General features: G+C 36.8%; 1 long non-coding RNA gene across 1 annotated transcript; it reads right to left on the reverse strand.

The window, feature by feature from the left end:
* Window positions 1-6114: 6114 nt before the first annotated feature.
* Window positions 6115-19572, reverse strand: LOC113040042 (uncharacterized). Its single transcript, XR_003275141.1, has 3 exons — window positions 19394-19572; window positions 10648-10720; window positions 6115-6227 (listed from the first exon to the last, which is right to left on the reverse strand). It is a non-coding gene; the product is annotated as an uncharacterized LOC113040042 (long non-coding RNA).
* Window positions 19573-21977: the final 2405 nt, after the last annotated feature.

The following is a 21977-nucleotide window of genomic DNA, read 5'->3' on the forward strand; positions in this document are numbered from 1 at the left end:
AAACGCAAAACTGGAGTTGTCATTTACAATACTTAAGGGTTTAACATTAAATATAATTTAATTCAGTGGCTTTTCACCATTCGAGCTTTTTTTTTTTGATGGAACCACCGAACCACTACTAAGAAATAATATTCAAAACAATACATTTATTTATAACGATGACACATTTTAATTTTTAACATTCAAACTAATTTTATTTTATTTTTGCCAGATTGAGTTGTTATAACAATGTCTGATAACTTTCAAGTTAGTGACGCAAGATGTGAGAGCCACAGGGTTTAGGGGGCGATGCAGATTCGATTTTTCTGTAGTGTAAACGTGCAAAACGGTTTTCACATCAGGCTTTGGCTCCAGCACACTGTAAAAGGCACGTCAAAGAAAAAAAACAGAAGACTGGTCTTCTTCAGTATCACACTCAGAAAAACTTGAAAGCTTCTGTCAAAGCTGGGTCACTACAATCATAACCCCGGGATAGCTTCCCACTTTATGAGGTGTGACCTTTAAGTGGCTAATCAATTAGGCTTGATATTTGTTAACTAAGGAAATACAGTCCTTAAGGGCTGCTAGGGGGAGCGGGTTGCACTCCAAATAATCCCTTAATTACTTCATTGAAAATAAGTACCTGTTAAACAGGTCGCCATTAAACCGTTCTCACTCTTTAGATATTGATTTAATGGACGCTTCATGAAAGCTGCTGAAGCAGGGCTTAAGAAGACGAACGCAAGTTGTTCCATCTTCCGAGGCAGCACTTTTTACCGCTGTGCATTATTTCTGCTGATGTAACAAAATTAGACTTCTGTTCTGAATGTGGGAAAAAGCTTACGTTTGATGTGACAGATTGCAAAAAGGACAAAATAGGCCACTCACAGCACGGCGACAGGTCAATGGGGCTAATCAGTTTCCACCTATTTCATATATCTTGCCGTGGAGTGGAAACCATTTGACGGATTTGTGTTCGTGAGCATAACGCAAAGGATGGCTTATGACAGCGTTCATAAATCACTCACTGTTTATGGGTGCAATAAGAGAGCAAGGTTAAACAACATTCAAGCTCATCAGACTACAAAAGTAGAGGAACTGCAGCGAAAATCAAGTGTTTAGATTTAAATCCAGATTGAATTCATACTTCTTACAGTGAATAGGTCAGTCAGAAATATTAATTATGTCATCACTTGCTCAGAATTACATGGATTTGGAACAAAATGAAGGTATCTTCCATGGAACGCAAAAAGAGACATTTTAAAGACCACCCTTCTCTATTAAATTACAATAAATGAAGACCTTTCAAAAGGACACAAAAGTGCCATAAAGTAGTTCATGTGATTTCATGAATGAATCATTCAGACCAATTCTGAGAAATGGATGAAGATTCTCAGCCTCGAAATGATTTATTCACAAATCGAATTTCTCTCATGAACATCAAGAACAGCTAGGGCACATAGGCCTACATTTCAGTCTGATCTTCACACGAAGCCATTGTAAAGCTTCAAAAACTGGTATAGCATTCTTTGGACCACTGTTGCTTTTTGTCATTTTTGAAAAATAGCCTTAGTCATCATTCATGTCAAGATGTTCTTCAAAAACTCACTTCTTAAGTTTCACAGAGGACATAAAGTCACGTATTTGTAAGAATTTTTGGGTCAACTATTCCTTTATGTGTAAGTGATATATTTATAACAATGGTGGGAATGATCCACTCCATCTAAATGAGAGAAGTTTTCTTTAAAAAAAAAAAGAAAAGAAAAAAGGAAGACAAGATGCATTACAAGAACCATAGATAAGTGTGTAAATGAGTGCTCAGTAGGAGGTACCATACATTAACACCTCACATCCTACAGAAGCCATAAACCAGCAAACAAATAAAACAGGTGAAAGGAAGGGGAAAGAAAAAGCAAGAAAGGCCCTTTGACAGAACAACGTCATGCCTGTTCTTCGCCCTTCAGTCAGTGCACAATAAAGCCAGGCAGCATTATCATATCTATCAGCTGCCGTTAAAGAGATTGCAGCTTTGTCGGAAAGCTGCTGGAGGGAGACAGCAGGACCATCTCAAATCCAATCAGGGTGCAGGGGAAATGAAATAAGACGCCAGTTACACTTTGTTACTAAAAAGCTGCAACTAGACACACATCAAGGTGGGAAGGAATGGATTTTCATTTTTTAAGTAAGTTTGGTTACCTTGATTGCAGCAGGAAAACCTGTTTAATGCTTGTGTTCTTTGCATGTACACAGAGAAAATGTAGGAAAGTTCACTGGTGTGATGACACTACGACATACCTGAGTGGCTTTTAAAACACAAAGAAGTGTGACACTTATATCAGTCTACTAAGTGTGAAATTTTCCAAAATATTGTCATGTAAAAAATAAAGCTATACTGAAACAAAATAAAAACTTAAAATACATACAAGAAAAACTAGAGGTATTTTTAAAATTAATATATTACAGCAAGTGATCAGTGGGAAAAGAAAAGGGGGAATTGGGATTGGGCAATGACCTAAACAACTGGATTCGAACACTGGTTGCCCGCACTTGCAACAGGCCTGTACTCGTACACTTCCCACCATACCATGTCTCCAACATTTTTTCCTTTTGATAATAGATAATACAAAAAAAAAAATACACCCAGAAAAACAACTTCCAATACCTCAATTTAACATATTTTTATATATTCAGCAAGAAGTCATTCAAGTTTACCTATTAAAACATAAAAAGACTGAATTAATCCATCATATTTTTAATACAAAAACATGATGCAATACATCAGAAGTACTACACAGAAAATACATATTAGAAAATTATTGAATGCTCATGCAACAAAAATACGTAACCAAACAACATAAAAGAAATGCTTTATGTCCATATGTTAACCCACATATGTTTCTTTTGCTCTCATCATCAAAGCAATATTGTAAAACATGACCTGACCTAAGAGTTTATCAGTGTAAGATGTAAATCAGCTGCCTTTTTATTTGCAGACTTATGTCATAGAAGAAAAAAATTATGCAGTATGATTGATTATTTTAAGACATGTTGTGTTCTACCGTTTTTTCATTTGCATCCAGATGAACTTTAAATGCACACACAATCATAACGGCGTTTCACTTTTTTTGTTTGTTTCCTGCATTGCTTGGTCGCATTTAAATTAATGCACTTGAGGTGAAAACTTCTTTGTGGCTTTACTGTTATCTCTACCAATCACAAAGAAAGGTGTCAGCTTTAGATCATCTGAAAGTAAATCCATGTTTTTGTCGCTCGACTTTCTCCTTTCTTACCAGACAGTGATTAAACTAATATATGTGAAAGATAAATCGCAAACGGTCATCCTTTATCCTTTGCCATCCACACCTGTACCCCAACCAAAACCACCACCCCCAACCCCTTGCTTGCCTTACGACAGATGTGGATGACTGCCCCTCTCACCAAACTTTGCCTCCACCCCCTTCAGCCCCACCCCAGAGCCTGGTCCTACCATTCAAACCCCCTTACAACAGGAAACTGCCTTAGACAGAAGGGAAGAAAATGCAAAAGGGGGGTGGGGGGGGCAGCAGAGAAGGAGATTTGGCTGTTTAACACAAAGAAGACTGGAATGCAAGGAGTTAATCCGTTTGAGGGTTCTTCCGCAAACAAAGGACAGGCCTCCAGACAAAGGTTGGTGGGGGTACGCACATGGGGGAGGGGTTGGCTTTCCCTTACCATCTGGCCCTTTTGTTTGGGGGAGGGGGGTTGGTGAAGAGGGCGGTACTCTGTGGCCCCTCCGAGTCCCTAAACCCCGACACGACCCCCCCACCCCACCCCACCACGTGTTACAGCTCCAGACAAACGCTCCTCCAATAGTGTCAACACCATACAGGGACTCTTCAAAACCTACTAGACTCCTAATAATCTCACAGAGGGGAGCCAGTAATCCAAGATGGAAAATAAGCGGAGTGTGATAAATGAACACACGCCTCAATGTGAACCTGATCTATACACACTGATCTTGTTTTTGAGTAAGCTAAAAACATAACCTGAAATCCAGACAAACATGAGAGTCTCCAATGGACCCAAGTCAGGACAGACGCCATATTTCATTTGGATCCAGTGAAATAAGGCTGTAATGGATAGGGGTACAGTCTGTTCGATTGGTTCTACTGTTGTGCGCCTTGGGCTCGATAGTTGGATTGGCAAAATTTTGAAAATGAATGTTTACGAAAAATTGCCAGAGGAGAAAAAAACAAAACCTCTAGGACACTAGGGTTCCCTGTTGTAAATACCAGCTTAGATGAGCATGAATTTCCAAGCAAGTGCAAACTGGTTTATGGCAGTTTCTTGCTAGTCTAGCAAGTCCACTAGCTTAGCCAAGTTTTTACTACCAAAAAAGCTGGTTAAAGGAGTAGCCTTGTTCACTTCTTTCTTGTTCAGTGTTTCTTCAGTCGCAAAGAAATTATGTTTTATGAGGAAATCAATAGTGGCCAACTGGTTGAAGTATAGGTGGGCGATATGGAAATTTTTTTTTTATTTAGGAATATCACAATTCTGTGTCATGTTGGTTGTACAATTTTGCAAGTTGTCTGAGCATTACAGCCAAACTAATTTGCCTATTATAAAAGACAAAACCTTTCAAGGTAACAAAAAAAGAATGGCAGATATTTAGGCTAAAGAGGGTGAAGATGTGTATTGTGAGGGTGATTCCTAAAGCAACTGTATTAAATTTCTTCAGTCAAGAGCAGTGAGTGACTTTTCTCTTTGTGTTTTGTTGTTTTATTAACATTAAAGGAATAGGTTATCCCAAAAATAAAAATTCTGTCAGCTGTCTGTCAATTCTGTCATAGTGTTTTATTTTTATACCATCACTGACTCACTCAAAAGTGGTTTTAAACCTGAATGAGTTTCTTCCTTCTTCTGAACATAAGTGCTATTTTGAGGAATGTGGAAAACGAAACAATTGCTGGTCCACAGTGACTTCCATAGTATTTTATGCTATTATCAAATTCAATGTGGACCAACAACTGTTTGGTTACGCACATTCCTCAAAATATCTTCGTTTGTGTTCAGCACAAAAAAGAAATTAATACAGGTTTTGGACTATGTGACAGTGTGTAAATAAATACATTTTTAGGGTTATCTATCCTTTGACAGCAATGACAGTAGGCTGCATATTTAATAGACCTACTGTCCCTTTAAGACACAGGTGCGATATACAGGTGTGTATATGTTTTTCTCTCAACTGTTTGCTTTCATTTTAGACATAACCAACTTGAGTCTACATGTAAACCTTATGTGTTTTGACAGTATTAGCACAAACGATAACTTAGTTCAATAATCAGGCGCTGTTTGAAAGGCTTTTTTTGTAAGGGGAGTTTGACGTTCGCTTTGTAAACATTGGGTCGGTTCTTCCAACTACATCACATGTGACCTTTCCAAGTTGACTACATAATGCAATAAGTCGAGCAAGTGCAAGACGAGCATTTGTGGTTAAAAAGTTTTTAGAAAATGACTGGTTGTTTCACCGGACAAGACCCTTATTCCTCAGCTGGGATTGCACAGAGCCCCTTGAAGCTGCAATTTGGACCTTCAACCCATTGGTCCCTGTTGAAGTCCACTATATGGAGAAAAAATCCCAGAACGTTTTCCTCAAAAACCTTACTTTCTTTTCGACTGAAGAAAAATCATCTTGGATGACATGGGGGTGAGGAAATCAGGATCCGGAAATTTTCATTCTGGAAGTGAACTACTCCTTTGACGATCAGAGTCTGGGTTCTCTTTTGGCTGACCAAGGGAAACTTGCTTTTTAAGAAAGCTAAGAAGCCTTGTAAACACAATCCTGTTTTTTTCCAACATGGCTGTGAATATTAGATCTAACTGAAAGGACTGTACTGTCGACCCCTCACAGCCTAATTTTAATTTACGTAATTAATTCAAATTAAAATGCCCTCTATCCTGGCTAAGGTTCACAGAGAAATAGACCAACACAAGAGTCATACATTAAGATCTTCAAATCCTTCCACAGCATTTTACACTAACGTCTGTGTATAAAACAGACTAAGTGCTGTATGGCAACATACAAACACCTAGTTCCAAGAATAATGGCCCTGCGTTCATTTAGGCTCCTCTACTGCTGCTAACAGTTAGCATGGCCATACCGTCAGAGAATGTTAGGGGGTTTTGAGTTACAAGATCGATACATACCACCACCATGAGTGCAGGAATCCAGGAGGCTCTCCTAATGTGATATTCTTCTCCCATCGGATCTAAAAAGGTAGAAACAGACAGAGAGAGACGGAGGAAAAGAGGTCAAGTATGAATAGACCAGGTTCACAAGGCATGAACTACAGTTAAAAAGCTCCATTACAATTTCCACACCAAATCAGGTCACGTTCACTCTCTCTTTACAGATTACACCTACTCAGCCTACCACTGTAACGGATGGTACTTTTCCAAGCAGACATATCGATTTTATAACATGCCCTGTCCATAACTATGCACCCGAAAAGCTGATGTGCATTATTCGGCGTCTCCCTGATGTAAGGGACTGATTAACAATGTTTTAAAGTGTGTGTGTGTGTGTGTGTGTGTGTTTGTGCTGATCAGTGCAGAGCTGTGTAGCCCCTTGAGGTCCAAGGTGTAAGTAGAGGGAATTTCAGCAGTAATTGTGAGGTGGCAAAGGGAACAAGTAGGTGACTGCTCCCTCATTAAGCTTCAATGCACAGGTGCGTCCTCCTGCTGTGTACCTGCCTGGGCCGAAAGACCTCCCCTGCGGTGTACAAGTGTGCCTGCGCGAAGGTCTCGAGATCTGACGAGCGTTCGCCTAATTAAATAACAACGGCGGTAATGACGACTGTCGACGGCACGCATCTTTGACGCCCTACTGCCTTTACAAAAACACCGAAACGTTGGTAAACACAGCCATCTGTTTACTTGTTGACTCTTTAATATTTACTTAAGGTGTACAGTCTAATTTAGCATGAATATACGACCTATATTCACCATTCTAAAACTATGTTAGTGGGTTGGATTGATAACCAAATTTCGTTGTCCTAATACCTAATGCAACAAATTAACATCCTCAGGCAATTAAAATGCAATTAAACTATCACTGTCGATAGATTTAGTAATGATCGATAAAATACTTTGCACTTAACATCAGTATAATGCATTATTTTAAGATGTCTAAGTGTAGGGTTCAACAGTTCAATATAATGACACACTTTCAATTTGTAAATTTATGCTCAAATATATTACTTTTCATTTCAACAATGTACAGGACTTATGATACAACCTGCAATGAATAATAATAATAATATAAAAACTACACTTTTCTTTTAAATAAATGTAACCAAGATGGCCAGCTGGCCAGCTTCTTCCCAAAAATATTTGACCATCAATTATGATTACATTTCATCATAAAAATCAGAAGTCAACCAATTTATCAAAAACACTTTCAGGACACTTTACACAAGTATTTTTTTTTCATCATTTACTAATATTTTTTTTTTATTAAGCTGTATGTTAATATTAGTTCATGCACTATGAACTAACATAAGTGATCAAGTTATGATATAGTATTTATTTTAAATTACAGTGCAGTATATTTTCATGGCTCAGTAGTGTTTTTATTTTCGTAAATGATCATCACTATTTTACTTGGAGTGTTATGTTTGTTTACATTTTTTATGAATCTCACTCAACATATTGTGTTTTTAAGTTCTGCAATTTGTGTGAAATTATGATATTGTACTGTAGTACACAGGTATTTAATAAATAAGTAAAAAATTAAGGCAGTACTTTTTAGCACTTATCTTGGTATTCTGGCTAAAACTCAGGAACAACAACATCTCACCTGTCTGACCAAGATCCCTGGAGATTCTCACAAGCACAAGGCCAGACTTTGGCACAGTGCTTTATCTTTGTCAAACTTTGTCTGAACAAAACATTTAGAAACACAGGGCGCTTTTGGAAGTCCACTGTGAGCGCTTAATGATAGCCGCATAAACAGACACAGCAGGAAACGGAGGACCGCGGCAAATGCAATAAGATAGATGATAACATTTAAAAAGTTCACAATCTGTAAAGGTCCTGAAGCACTAAAGAGGAGTTACACAATCTCATTAATGTCTTATAATGTCAAACAATTAACATTTACACATCTTTATAACTACAAACAAAATCTTGTCAAAAGTGCCTCCTGTAGTCCTTTAAATTATAACCTGAAAAGCTGAATGGACATCACCTGCTTCTAGAGGTGTGCGATATGATTATTTTTAATCATGGATAATAAAAAAAAATCTACACAATCTGCTTTTGAAGAAATATCGTAGTATCATGTGCATCAGTTGAAGTTCTCAATATACTGTACAACGTCACATACATTCACATCAGTGTTAACTCAGCTGTAGAATTACTCTCACAGGACACTGTACTTATTCGCATACTGATTACTGAACCAACTTATCTTCTGCACTTATACTGTCAAAACACACAAGGTTTACATAGAGTCTCAGTTGGTTATGTCTAAAATGAAAGTAAACAGTTGAGAGAAAAACAAATGTGTGCCTGTATATTAGATGTGTGCAGCTCTTAAAGGGACAGTACTTAACATGCAGTCAACTGTCATTCAAGGGGTAGTTCACCCTAAAATGTAATTTCTGTCATAAATTACTCACTCACATGTTAACCAAAACATTGGTAATATCACCCATATCGTAGAATCCAGTAATGAAAACTTAATTTTCTGTGTAACACAAAATGTTATGGAATTTGCCTAATTTTGAATGGATACAACAAAGTAGGCCAGTACACTTGAATCAAAATGTAATATGGACTAATGTCTGTGAATACTAAGTTGCAAAAGTACTATATGGATCCTGCATGTTCTGCATGTCCCCGTTAAAATTCACGGAGCAGATGCACGGTATCATTTGCTACACATTTACTGAAGTCGCCCACGCGACGCTCGCTGTGTTTTTCTGCCTCTGCCGCCTCAATATAGGAGTACATAAACACATAAATACAATCTTCACAACTGCTCTTTGAGAGTCACTTCATAAGCATTTTACCATTCCATTTGAGAAAAACTATTGTCATATCATATTCAATCAGAAACTTAAAAGGACTTCACAACAACCCACCAAAATAAAAGTTTGGTTTAACTTGAAGAAACTGTGACAGAAAGACTACTTAATGTAATGATAGTACTACTACTACTAATAAAATTATGATTAAAACATTATTTTTATAAAGACATTTCCACCATAAAAATTATTTACCAAATTTAGCAGAAAAAAAAAAAAAAAATATATATATATATATATATATATATATATATATATATATATATATATATATATATATATATATATATATATATATATATATATATATATATAAAATTATATATCCCTTAATTAATTAGAGATGCTTTGATTATTAATATTTAAATTAAACCATTACAATGGAAAAGGCCTACATAAAATTTATGGAAAATAAAATTTGAGAAAAAAAAAACAGAATTTGAGCAAAACAATTCATAGGGCCTTAATTTTATTTTTTGTTAATCGTTAAATAAACTGCTGTTTAATATTGTCATTTTAAGGATTTCAATTAATTAGACATGCTTTGTGATTAATACAATTTTATTTAACCATTAAAATAGGGCCTACACAAATTAAAACAAAAAAACTAAATCCAAAAGAACTAAAATGGTAAAAATGCAATTTGGAAACAATTCAAACAGAACTTAAAAAAAAAAAAAAAAAAAAGATTTCACAGGGCCCTATAACAACTATGAATGACTTCAACAAAGCACAATTAAAGCATTATGGGATGATTTCAAGCCCGCAAGTTGGCAAAATCTTCAAAAATGCAACTAAATCAAGTTCCACATAAACTGGCTTCCTCATTCATTCAAGTATAAGCTAACAAACTTTTAAAGATGTTCTACAAAGACGACAAACCAAACCAACTCTTTGATCGGCCTTTAAAGAGAGCATTACAGCAGATCAGGAGATCAAGAGCAGGCTATGTTACAAACCAATTTCACCTATTCCCACCAAGGCCAACGTTAAATCAGACTTTTAACACGCAGTTGTGTTTGAGAGCGGTTCTAAACACAAGTGGTGGCATCACCTCCACTCCAGACATGTAGTGTACTCAAGCTCTACATAACATTCATATAGTGAAAACAGCACTGACACGTCTACAGCAGAAGCTCCACCGCTTCACAAACCTGTAACGACAATCCACTTTACCATGCTAGTAGTAGCAGCACAAACGTTAATGCTGTGATTGCGCCCCCTCAGTGGCACTCAAACTGATTTTTAGAAACACTGGTGACACATTATGTAATATCATAGCAATGACACTTCCATTTATTGATCAAGACCTTGGACTGTTTTAGCAGATAAATGCAGAACACTTTGGAGAAACGATATCAGATATCAGAGTTTTACAGTGTTGTAATGAGAAACTAAATTCTCTCTATATTACAAAAAGTAACTTGCAAAAAGCAATTGGAATTGATTAATCAATATGAATAAAACGTACAACAAATCGAGTCTCAACCAAAAAGTATTAACTTCTGGCCTCAAACTTGGCTTGAGTTAATATTCGTTTTTTCTGAGTAGACAATAACAACTGTTTGCTTGGAGAAGTAGATTGTGCAAGACCGCTTACCTCTGACAGGAAGGTCTGTGCCGATTTCTGTGCGCCAACATGCAGCAAATACTCATACACGTATAAAGCTAACCTGCAAGACAAAAGAGGAAAAAGGCATTTTAAAATCTCAGTCAGTTCAATATATTGTCTGTTTTGGGTTGTTCCCAAACTCCAAGTGAGAAAAATGCAGTTCCACAGGCTCTCCCATACTAGATGGACAAGCAAACACACTGCAACAATTAACTTTGGTGCATGTTGAAACCTCACAGGTGCTTAGTCGCAAAGCATTCTTGGAAATGAAGAAAAAAAAAAATATATATATATATATAGGTTTATGAAGTCAATATCAATAGTCCAATTCATTTACACCGATTGATACCACAACAAATATACACACAACCATTCAAAGGTTTGTGGCCAGTTATGTTGAATATTCCATTCACTGATAAATCCTGAAAAAAAAAATATGGTTGCCACAAAAAAATAAATTAAATTATTAAGCAGCAAGTTTTTTCAACATTGAGAATAATAAGAAATGTTGTTTCTTGTTACTTCAAAAATATACTGATTGGGTGCTCATATGACAGTAGGGTAAAATCTATTAAAATTGAAAAACATATAGATTTTGAATGTTAGTATGCTTGTATTTGCATATAAATATTAGCATACAAATTAACAAAAATAATACTATATTGCCTGGCTGGTAAATATGTATTTTTAATTAAATAAACTCAAATTTTTCATTTTTAACTGGTTTAATTTTTAATTATTGAAGTAAATATCAGTAAAGAACATGCATAGACTCAAAACATGGATTCCTCACAGCACATTTTGAAATGTGGCAGCTAAATTGAAAGTAGCCTTTATTAAACCAATAATTAATCAAGACTAAATTAAGTAATCTGGTGCAGTTAGTCTATTAAAAATAAATAAATAATGTGATTTAGTTAAATAAACATAAATTACAAAAATAACCCCCTGAAAAAAATCTCATAATTACTTGAAATCATAAATTAATTTGGAGTTTTCCAACCATCAGAGTAATGAAATCAATGTTTCTAAGAGCCACTTTGTAATGCACATTAAAATAATCTAAATGCAATCAAGTGTAAATGTCTTAATATATTTCAGCAAATATTGATCCGATTAATTTCTGTAACTAATTTAATTTTTTAAAAAATTAAAATTGACAGCCCTAACAAAAATGCATTATGTATCCACACTGAACACTCCCCAATATTGTTTAAAGAGAAGAAGAACGGATTCAAGGATCAAATACCAAGAACTCATTTTCCCCTCAAACGTCTGAATTATTTCTCGGTGTTTCATCAGACGTACTCATTTAAGGAGCTCCCCTCAAGTATATACAGCTGTCAACAAAGTTGTACTTTTGTGCAATGCAGGGAAAGATCTCAGAGTTTTGCTTCTAATTTAATAACGCTCATTTTTAACATTTAGAAAAATGGAAATTGGTGCGGAACTGATGTCACACTTCATTTTCTCAAAAAAACAGAACATTTGCACAGGTTCTTCCGGCAATGTGACAAGAAGCAACCAGTGATGTGATAAGTTCACGAACACCCACATCCATCAACTGCCTGACAGTCTGACCTCAGAAGACCATTATCGCCCACCCATTCACGTCATTCTTAAAATGATGGACTTCCTCAACTTGGAAGAAAACACCTAGATGAAATGAGCAAAATCTTTTATTAATTCCGAGATTTTTTGCAATCTTTTTGGGTGATTACATCAACTCTTTTTTTAACATTTAGTCGCCAGAGTCAAAAAACTCAATCTGTCACACAAAATCCATCTTAAATGAGCATCCCATCGGTTTCCCCAGTTAAAAGCCCATTCACACCAAGAATGATAACTATATAACTATATGATCAACATCAATGGACAATAATATTTTATTCTAAGCACATGCTGCAGTTTTGTCACCAGTTTTTTTTAACTGCTCAAGCTTTTCAAGAACAATACTTATATTGTAACTAGAATTGCGTTCACATCAACAGACGATAACAGTCTTTATTATAAGTGCGCAATGCAGTTTTGTTGCCTGTCGCTTTAAATGCTCCAGCTTTTTAAGAACTTTAACTATAACGACAACTATAATTGCGTTCACATCAACAGTCAATAATGTTGTCTAATGTAAGTGCACACTACAGTTTTGTTGTCTGCGGTTTTAAATGGTTGAGCTTTTTAAAAATGATAACCATACCGATAACGGAAGTACCAACCCACTGTTTATAAAGTAAAAGTGCAACGAAAGTCAAATGCCCATTACAAAATAAGGCAGAACAACAATGTTGGATGATTTTGAAGGTGGAGGAGAACATTTGAATTTTTGGCCAAACCTACTTTTTTTTAACACAAATACACAGACAAAGAACTAACCATGAGTAACTTTTCCAATGTGATTACGCAATGTGTGAAGACACGCATGCACATCGCAGAGCTAGTGCAAGATAAGCATTTGTGGTTAAAAAGTAGCCTATTGTTTTTATTTGTCTAGGGAAATTACTGATCATTTCACTAGATAAGACCTTTATTCCTTGGCTGGGATCGTGTAGAGCCCTTTGAAACTGCACTTTGGACCTTCAACCCGTTGATACCTGTTGAAGACCAAATATGGAGAAAAATCCTGGAATGTTTTCCTCAACAACCTTAATTTATTTTCAAATGAAGAGAGAAAGTTAACTACGGTACTCCATTAAAGGGATACTCAGCCCCAAATTGAAAATTTGGACATGGGGGTAAGAGATTAAATGACAAAACAATTTTTGGGGGGTGGAGTATCCCTTTAAATGCTCAAGCTTTTTAAGATAACGATACGATAATTACATCTAGAACTAAATTAGCTTCCACACCAACGGACGATAACAGTCTGTTTATTACAAGCGTGCACTGTGGTTTTGTCACTTGCTGCATTAAATATTTACTTTTTTTAACGTCGACATCCACAGACAATTAACAGTATTTATTATAAGTGCATGCTGCAGTTTTTTTCAGTTGCCACTTTAAATGCTCCAGGTATTTAATTACGATAACCATGACGATAACTATATTAGTGTCCACGCAATCAGAACATAATGTTTTGTTTACTATAAGCACGCCACAGTTTTGCTATCTGCCATACTAATTGCTTAAGTTTTTTTAAAGTCGAGTGGATTCTGATTGTCCGTCAATGTTTTTCATCAGCTAGAAAAAATAATTCTGAAAGTTGTTCCAACAATATTGTTCCTCAACGCTGCTATCATTATAGTTGTAGTGTGAACTTCTCTATTCTCATAGAATTGGAACACTTTTTAAAGGGGTCATAAGATGCTTTTTTAAAGTATTTGCTGTAACAGAATATGTTGACATTCTTTAATGTTCAAAAAACATTATTTTTCAAATACTGTACATTAGTGTAGGTCCTCTATACTCTGCCTCTCTCAAATTCGTTGTTTCTACAAAGTCCTTCCTTCGACACAAGCAGTGTGCTCTGATTGGTCAACTGACCCAGTGCATTGTAATTGGCTGATCACTGCAAGCACTCGTCGGAAATGTAACGCCCCTTTCCATAATCACGAGCTTCATCTTTCTAAATAAACGGAAAGACAGTTAATAATGTCCTTCAGTTTAAGTCGAAAAGGGAACAGAGTCACGTGACACACACAGTGATGAAGCTCATATGTGTTTGCAGTACACAAGCCACGGACGATTAAGACGGTGACTCTCTCTCACTGGGGGAAGTCGTAGCCTAATGGTTAGAGAGTCAGACTAGCAATCGAAAGGTTCTGAGTTCTATTCTCGGGCCGGACGGAATTGTGGGTGGGGGGAGTGCATGTACAGTTCTCTCTCCACCTTCAATACCACGACTTAGGTGCCCTTGAGCAAGGCATCGAACCCCCAACTGCTCCCCGGGCACCGCAGCATAAATGGCTGCCCACTGCTCCGGGTGTGTGTTCACTGCTCTGTGTGTGTGCACTTCGGATGGGTTAAATGCAGAGCACAAATTCTGAGTATGGGTCGCCATACTTGGCTGAATGTCACTTTCACAAATGGGATGTGCAAAACTCCACATTTGAACAGTCAATAGCAAATACTTAAACTAATAATAAAACATTCTTCCAGTAGCTGATTCAGAATAAACTCCACATTTGAGCAGTCAATAGCAAATACTTAAACTAGTAATAAAACATTCTTCCAGTAGCTGATTCAGAATCACCAGATTGTTTGTTGCAAGTCAGAATGACCTCCTCTCCTAGGTTTACGAAACAATGGTCCATAAAATTTGAAACTAAATGCATCTACTTTCAGAAGGCCAAATAAAATGATTTTGCTTTCGCCTAGATACACATAGCATCTCCCGGACATGGCTGCTTCAACACTAACTGTGTTACTGAAACCATGCCTTCTTTCTTAGCATTAACATTTGGGTGGCAATACGCAAATATTTCCACATATTGAATTGAAATGTAGGGTGTGTTAGAAAGAGCCATTTTAGGAGGGCGTGGCAGAATCTTAACTTTGATGAAGAATATCTCTTTGGATTGGATTCTTTAGTCATTGAAACTTTACAGATCTTCTTTATGCACCAAGAGCTTTTAACACTACAAAGAGAAAGGAAAATTTGAAATCACACAATATGACCCCTTTAAAACCAGAATTTATCTTCTTGGTGTGAATGGACTTTAAGACTAGTCAACTATTTTGTCAGGCATTGCACTGGCTGGCCAATTTCGAAGATGTCGTTTGCATGCAAAGCCCTACATTAATTGGTTTATTGAACACCTGACCTCTAGACAGTGGCATGTACTCGACAGCGCAAGTCAGCTCGTATGAACCCAACTGGCATTGAGATGGATCAAACGAAGATTCCCACGAGTGGCCGGATGAAATTTTCATCGTCAGCCCTGGATGATCTGGGGAGCTTCTGCAGGTTGTTGATGGGTTCCTGCTTTCTGCCTGATGCATTATTGAGAAGGACTTCATCTACAGTGGGCTTCGGGGAACGCTTTTTGTCATACTGACAGAGGAACATATCAGTATTTCGACTAATAGCGAGACCGCAGGTGGAGGATCAACAGGCTGAGAAGCTCAGTGTGCGTTCGACTAATCCTCATGCAATACAACAGCTCGGGGTGCAATAGGAAGGCGGACCTATTGACTTAATATTTAGATTAATGACTCCGTAAGACCAGTCGAGGGCTATCGTTTTCACACGCCTGCTTGTGAGAGCCGCGCAGCAGGGATAATTTAGACCTTGACAGCGGCGAACGAACGGCTGCGTGGATGTCGATACAGCAATGATGGACAGGCATATCTGACGAGGTTCTGCTTTTGCTCTGCCATTCAGGCATGGCGGCTCGCTGTGTGTCCAGTCTCATCATGATGAGCTCTCCTGACTTAACCTTGACATCTCGCCCGAGGCTCCCAGTCAAGGCTCCGTTTATACATGAAAGAGGCAGAGCCAAGTTTAGCTAGCTTAAGCGCAGACAGTTAACAAATGAACTTTGCGGTCTCCATTTCAATAATTTAGCTGCAGGGTCTCGTGTGAAGACGAACAGCATGTGAGGAGAGCTGAAAAAGGTGGCTGAAGTTTAGAAGTGGAGTTTTAAGGCATCAGGGAGTCTTTAGTTTCACCTCAGGACCCAACTTTGGCACAAAAAAAAAAGCTAATCAGAAACCTGTTTTACACATTTTCTTTCATCTGGAGTACTTTATTGAGGAAGATGGCACACTGTAAAAGAAAATACAATTTCTAAAGTTGTAAACAAAAACAAAGATTACTGGAGTATGTTTCATAAGAAATACAATTTCAATGTTTATCCTTAAAATTTTCAATTTAATTCAATGTATTATTTGCTGTTTCTTTGTAATTAATTAGAAAATGTACTAGCAATTTTGGAGTTAAAATTAAATTTCTTGAGTGAATGTCAAGAAGGCAACCATGCTGGCATTTGCAAAATTGCTGAATTGTAGGGATGCACCAATTTTATAATTTTGGCCGATACCAATAAGATGGAAATTATTTATTGGTCAATAAATGGATAATATTACATTTTATAGAATTTTGCATTTAAATAAATTAATAATAGACTCTAAAAACAATGCTTTTAGGCAAACTTGGGCATGACAATTCTAAGAAATAGCTATTATTACAAATATTTTGAGATTTTCTAAAGATTACAATTTACAATGTTATAAATTATTATTGAAATTAAACAATAAGTGACTGTTACATGATGAAAAAATTGTAATATAAAAGCAAATATACAAAAATAAAAAGTAAACAATAAAGGAATATAGCCTAGCACTTTTAACTTAAAATGCATCCCTACTGTTTTGATCAAATATTCTGTTGGAAGCATTAAACCAGAAATTTAGCAGAAAAAAAAAAAACTATTGAACATAAGTGACTTATATGCAACTTTTGGGCAAAATGTGCAACCCAATGGACTTTAATCAATAAATGATTTGCAACCAATCACAAGTGGCCTGACATTCCACTGACATCATGAGAAGTGCTGTCCTAATATTGTTGGTGTGGCCTTGTTCCACATCCTTGTACTTTTTGACCCAACTTAGCCGATCTTTCATTCATAATAACCGAAGATTGACAGAAAAATTCAGCAAAGCAATAGTGCTAAATAAAAAATGTTGATAAACTTTCATGAGGCAATCCATCTCAATTATTCTGATGAAAGCCGAGCGAGCGCTCTTTTAGAAAAGATTTCCAAACACGCACGCACAAAACAGACATTTCCGCGTTAGATCATTAAATATGCCCCTAAATAATTACAGAGAACATCTCTCTTCAAAGTAAACTTAGAAAGCCATACATCCAGCTATCGAAGATGGAAAATTAATTGATTCCCATCCACGTCTGAGAGCAACGTTTATTCAAAACAGAGCAAATCAGACGCTCTTCATAAGAACAACGTCCTGTTTCTGGGTGCATGCTTGATTCCCTTTATATGTGGCTGAAAACACCTCTATGAAGGAGGCTGAACCATCTGGATGAAATCAAAACCATGCATTCAGACCTACTCGCTGCCTCTCAGACACACCAATAAACTCAGGGAAGCCAGAGGAGTGCTCAAGATGTTGGGGGGGAAACGAGATGGAGACCTAGATCAGAATCGGTTTTCATTCATTTCGACTACAAAAAACACGCCACGCAATTTCTCGTGGCGTTCCAACTGATCCGCGGAATTAGATCGAACCTGTGGATGCTAAACTCTGATGAACTCGAGCTTTGAAATCCGTTCAAAACTAATCATAGTCAACAATGCTGCAATAAACTTGACATTATTGATTCGTGGAGTCCTCCAAGTTCACTTTTTTTTAAGTGGTTTCTCCAAGCGAACCTGCCAAGGACGCCGATGAATGATGTTTAAACTTCGTTAGTACATCCTAAATCAGTTCCTTGAGAAGTTTCATGCCACTTTTGCTCGACTAGTGCTGATAAATTTATTAACCACCAATGACAGAACAAATGAAACGGAAACCTGCGGTGTTAACCAACACTTGAGGAGCCGTCTACATCCTCACATAACCTGTGTGAGCAACACACCACTTCATGTTTAGCAGTTTAAGAGTCAAAATGATCATTTTAAACCCTTACTTGCACGTTTCTTGGGAAAAAAACACCTAGTTTATATGCAACTTTTGCATACACCTGGTACAGCGCAAACTTTTGGTTAGCTTTTCATGCAAAAACAATCAGAAAGCATTGAAAGGAGTGGTTTTGAAGTAAATAACAACGCTTGAATGATGAAATAACTTAAAAAAAATCTCTTGTAAGCAACTTCTCTTGGATTCTGATCTTCTTTACATCATCTTCTCATTCAGTTTAACTATGACTACCAATATCTCCTTACATTCTTTCTTTCGAAGCATGTTAGATCTCCAAAACAGCTGCAAATCATCTCAGACTGCCATAATAAACGTCCTATCAGTCTCCAAGTCTGACACGGTAACCTTCGACCCCATATGACAAGATTTATGAATAATACAGCTTACATTTAAGATTTGTAAGGTTGCTTCTATGGCAACAGATTGTACACAACAGTGGACAGATCACATGGTGATGTATTACCATAAAATATTACAATTCGGAGTATGGAAAAGTCAGCAAAACTTGAAGCACCACGAGTGTTCATAAAAACCGGTACTTTGCACTGCAACAAACCACAAAACACCGGGAACATGTACGCATTAATTTGTCGGAATTGCTCAAATAACTTATTTTTTAGTTCGCTTTAAAGCAAAAACATGCATATACACACGCGATGAGATGCAAAATAGCATTAAATAAGAAATAAACCAGATCAAATAGACACGAACGGCTACCAAACACCTCCACAACTTTAATACAGGTCCGAAAACTGTAATGAAAGGGCTCGGATGCGTTTATCCAGCAGTGTAACTCGTAAACAACAGATGCACGGCGTGCAATATTCATGCAAAAGACGCACAAGCTACAAAATGAGAGATGCGAGCATGCAACATCACTCGGACTGGATGCGATGGACGGCTCAAGCGTTCACGTGCGCACCAAAACTTCAATAAAATCGAAAACGCACGGCCGGCTCAACGCGTTAAAGTGCTCCAAGCGGCTGTAAAGTTAAGAAGACTCGGGGACGATCACTCCGGAGCGCAAGTTCGCACTAAATACACCTTCAAACAATAGCACGCACAGTTTTAGAAAGTTGCGAGTCCGTGATAAGCAAGGCGAGACTCTTTAAAGCGCGCGCGATTCACTTACTTTTCTCTCGCTTGACTATCAGAAGGGACGACAGCTCCTTTACCTTTGGCGTACATGCTGGATTCTGTTTTAAGACTTTTACCCCACTCAACACCTGTCAAAGAAAGCAGCCAGGAAAACGTTCTATCTCCATAGCTACCCCCTTTAGTGTTTTCCCTCCCCCCTCCTTCTCCTCCTCCTCCTCCTCCTCTCTCTCCCCTCCTCCTCCTCCTCCTCTCTTTTTTTTTTTTTTTTTTTTTTTTTTTACATCTCCAACATTGGCCACAAATCAGGCACAGTTTCTATTGGGGGGACTTGAAACAGGTCGCTGGTGATTTTTTTTCCCTCTCTCGCGCTGTTCCAGGACTGCGCTCTGCCTCCCGCCGCGTTGGGAACGGTGGGGGCCTCTTAAAGGGGAACGCACACTCTCTTCAGCGTTTACTAGGCGCATGGGAAAGACGCTAACATTGCCTCGGGCCTTCGTGTATGACTTTGAGGTTTTTTAAAAGTAAGAATTTACGCTTGTGTTCCGAGATTGGGAATCTGAAGCGTTTTATTGCTAAATGTTTTTGTTTGTCCAGTCATATAAATTGATGGTTTGTTTGATAATTTGAAAAATGATGCGGTTTGGTTTGTAGTATTGCTATGTGATATCTTTTTTTGTCATTTGGATTGTGTTTGTGTGCATACTACACACAATATTTAAAGGAACAGGACACCTTTTTAAGAGCTGTATTTGAGCTGTAATCGGATTCCAAATATTGAGTAACCTTCTTGAAATAAGATTATGTTACACTTTAAAATAATTAGAACGCCATTACTTTTTTATGGATTACATATGCACACTGGCATGTTAAAGGGTTAGTTCACCCAAAAATTAAAATTATGTACAATAATAATTAAAAAAATTATCACAGAAAGCTCTCGGACTAAATCTAAAATATCTTAAACTGTGTTCCGAAGATGAACGGAGGTCTTACGGAATGACATGAGGGTGAGTCGTTAATGACATAATTTTCATTTCTGGATGAACTAACCCTTTAACAGTTCTCGGATGTCAGTAAATGGTCACATTAATATGCAAATAAACAAACAAAAATATTTCTTCTTGATTGTTGTGTTTTCAAGTAATTTGTTTTAATTTTACATTAGTGATTGACTTTTCTTTAGTTTACTTTATCACATATTACTAGACTATAGTGAACAACAGACCTTAATCTGGGGTGCATTTCCAAAAAGCAACTATGGTCACAAGTTTTGTTCTTACCAATATACTTTAATGGAAGTAACGACAAAAGATTACTATATTTTTTTTTATTAAGAGATTTTTCCTATAGACAAGTGTCTTGTCCAAATCCAGATCTCCACAGTGTCTCTAACTGTTCTTAAATATGCCAATGTAGCAAAGTCAGAGATTTAAATAGAAACATCTTTCGAAAGAATTTATGCCTATTTTGGTTTTTTTTCCCAGTTCTTATAAAACAAAACATGTCCTCTAATTAAACCCAAAGTATATTTTAGTTTTTTACATAGACTAGTGTAGGCCTACAAGTACATATAGGCTAGCATAAGTACTTTGGGTTTTAGGAGTAAAATATTGGAAATTGAGCAACAAGACTATGTATCATTAGCCCTGGGACTCATAATAAAGCTTTATGGTTACAAACATATGGAAAGAGTCAAATAGGGTTTGTCTGAATGCTTGTACTTCCTGCACATTGTACGTTTCAGGAACATACATAGGATATTGTGGCCAACACAATTGGTGAATCATTTCCAATAAAAAGCAAATAAGAGTCTAATACATCATCTGAAAGTTATGCCTCTCCGTTTTATCATCTTCATAAAGTCTCATTTGCTAAAAGAGCATGACTGGACTAATGACATCAGCGGGTGAACCAAGGCATAAAGTATGATTATATGCTCTCTGTAATCGCTAGTGTTTAGTGTTCATGCTTGCTGATGTTTCACCATTCTTGAAATTTTACTGTAAATATTCAAATTATAACACTTAATGAGAACTGACACGTCCAAAAATGTGATTTCCATGAGACTATGGAACATCTCATGGCAGAAACGACTTTAGTGTCTCGTCATGCAGCTGGATCTCGAGCGAAATGCTAAACGTGCTTCAGAGTCCTTCAGCTTTCCTGAATTATTGTTTTTGGGTGTGTTTTTAAACTCATTGTTGATATGGGCACCCAAATTTGACCATAATTCTTAATAGACACACGTTTAGCTGGGTATTTAGCCATAATCTTCTTAAAAATGAATCTAAATTCTTATTAACGGGAAATTTAAGCCATTCTTTACTCAAAATGTTCATCTCTGACAATATTTTTTTTTTGAAATGAATATTCTGTCATCATTTATTGCTCCACACAAGTTGTTCACAAACTGTACGAGTTTCTGCTGTTGAGCACAGTTGACGGTAGCCATTGACTTCCACAATGAGGAAAAAAATACTATGGAAGTCAATGGCTACCGTCAACTATTTGGTTACAAGCATTTTTCAAAATATGTTTTTTTATTATATATAACTTTATTCTGTATAGCCACTTAAAAGCCATTTGTAAAACTGAACAATATTTAAAATGTTTTTTTT

Source organism: Carassius auratus, chromosome 22, assembly GCF_003368295.1.
Source record: "Carassius auratus strain Wakin chromosome 22, ASM336829v1, whole genome shotgun sequence".
NCBI lineage: Eukaryota > Metazoa > Chordata > Actinopteri > Cypriniformes > Cyprinidae > Carassius > Carassius auratus.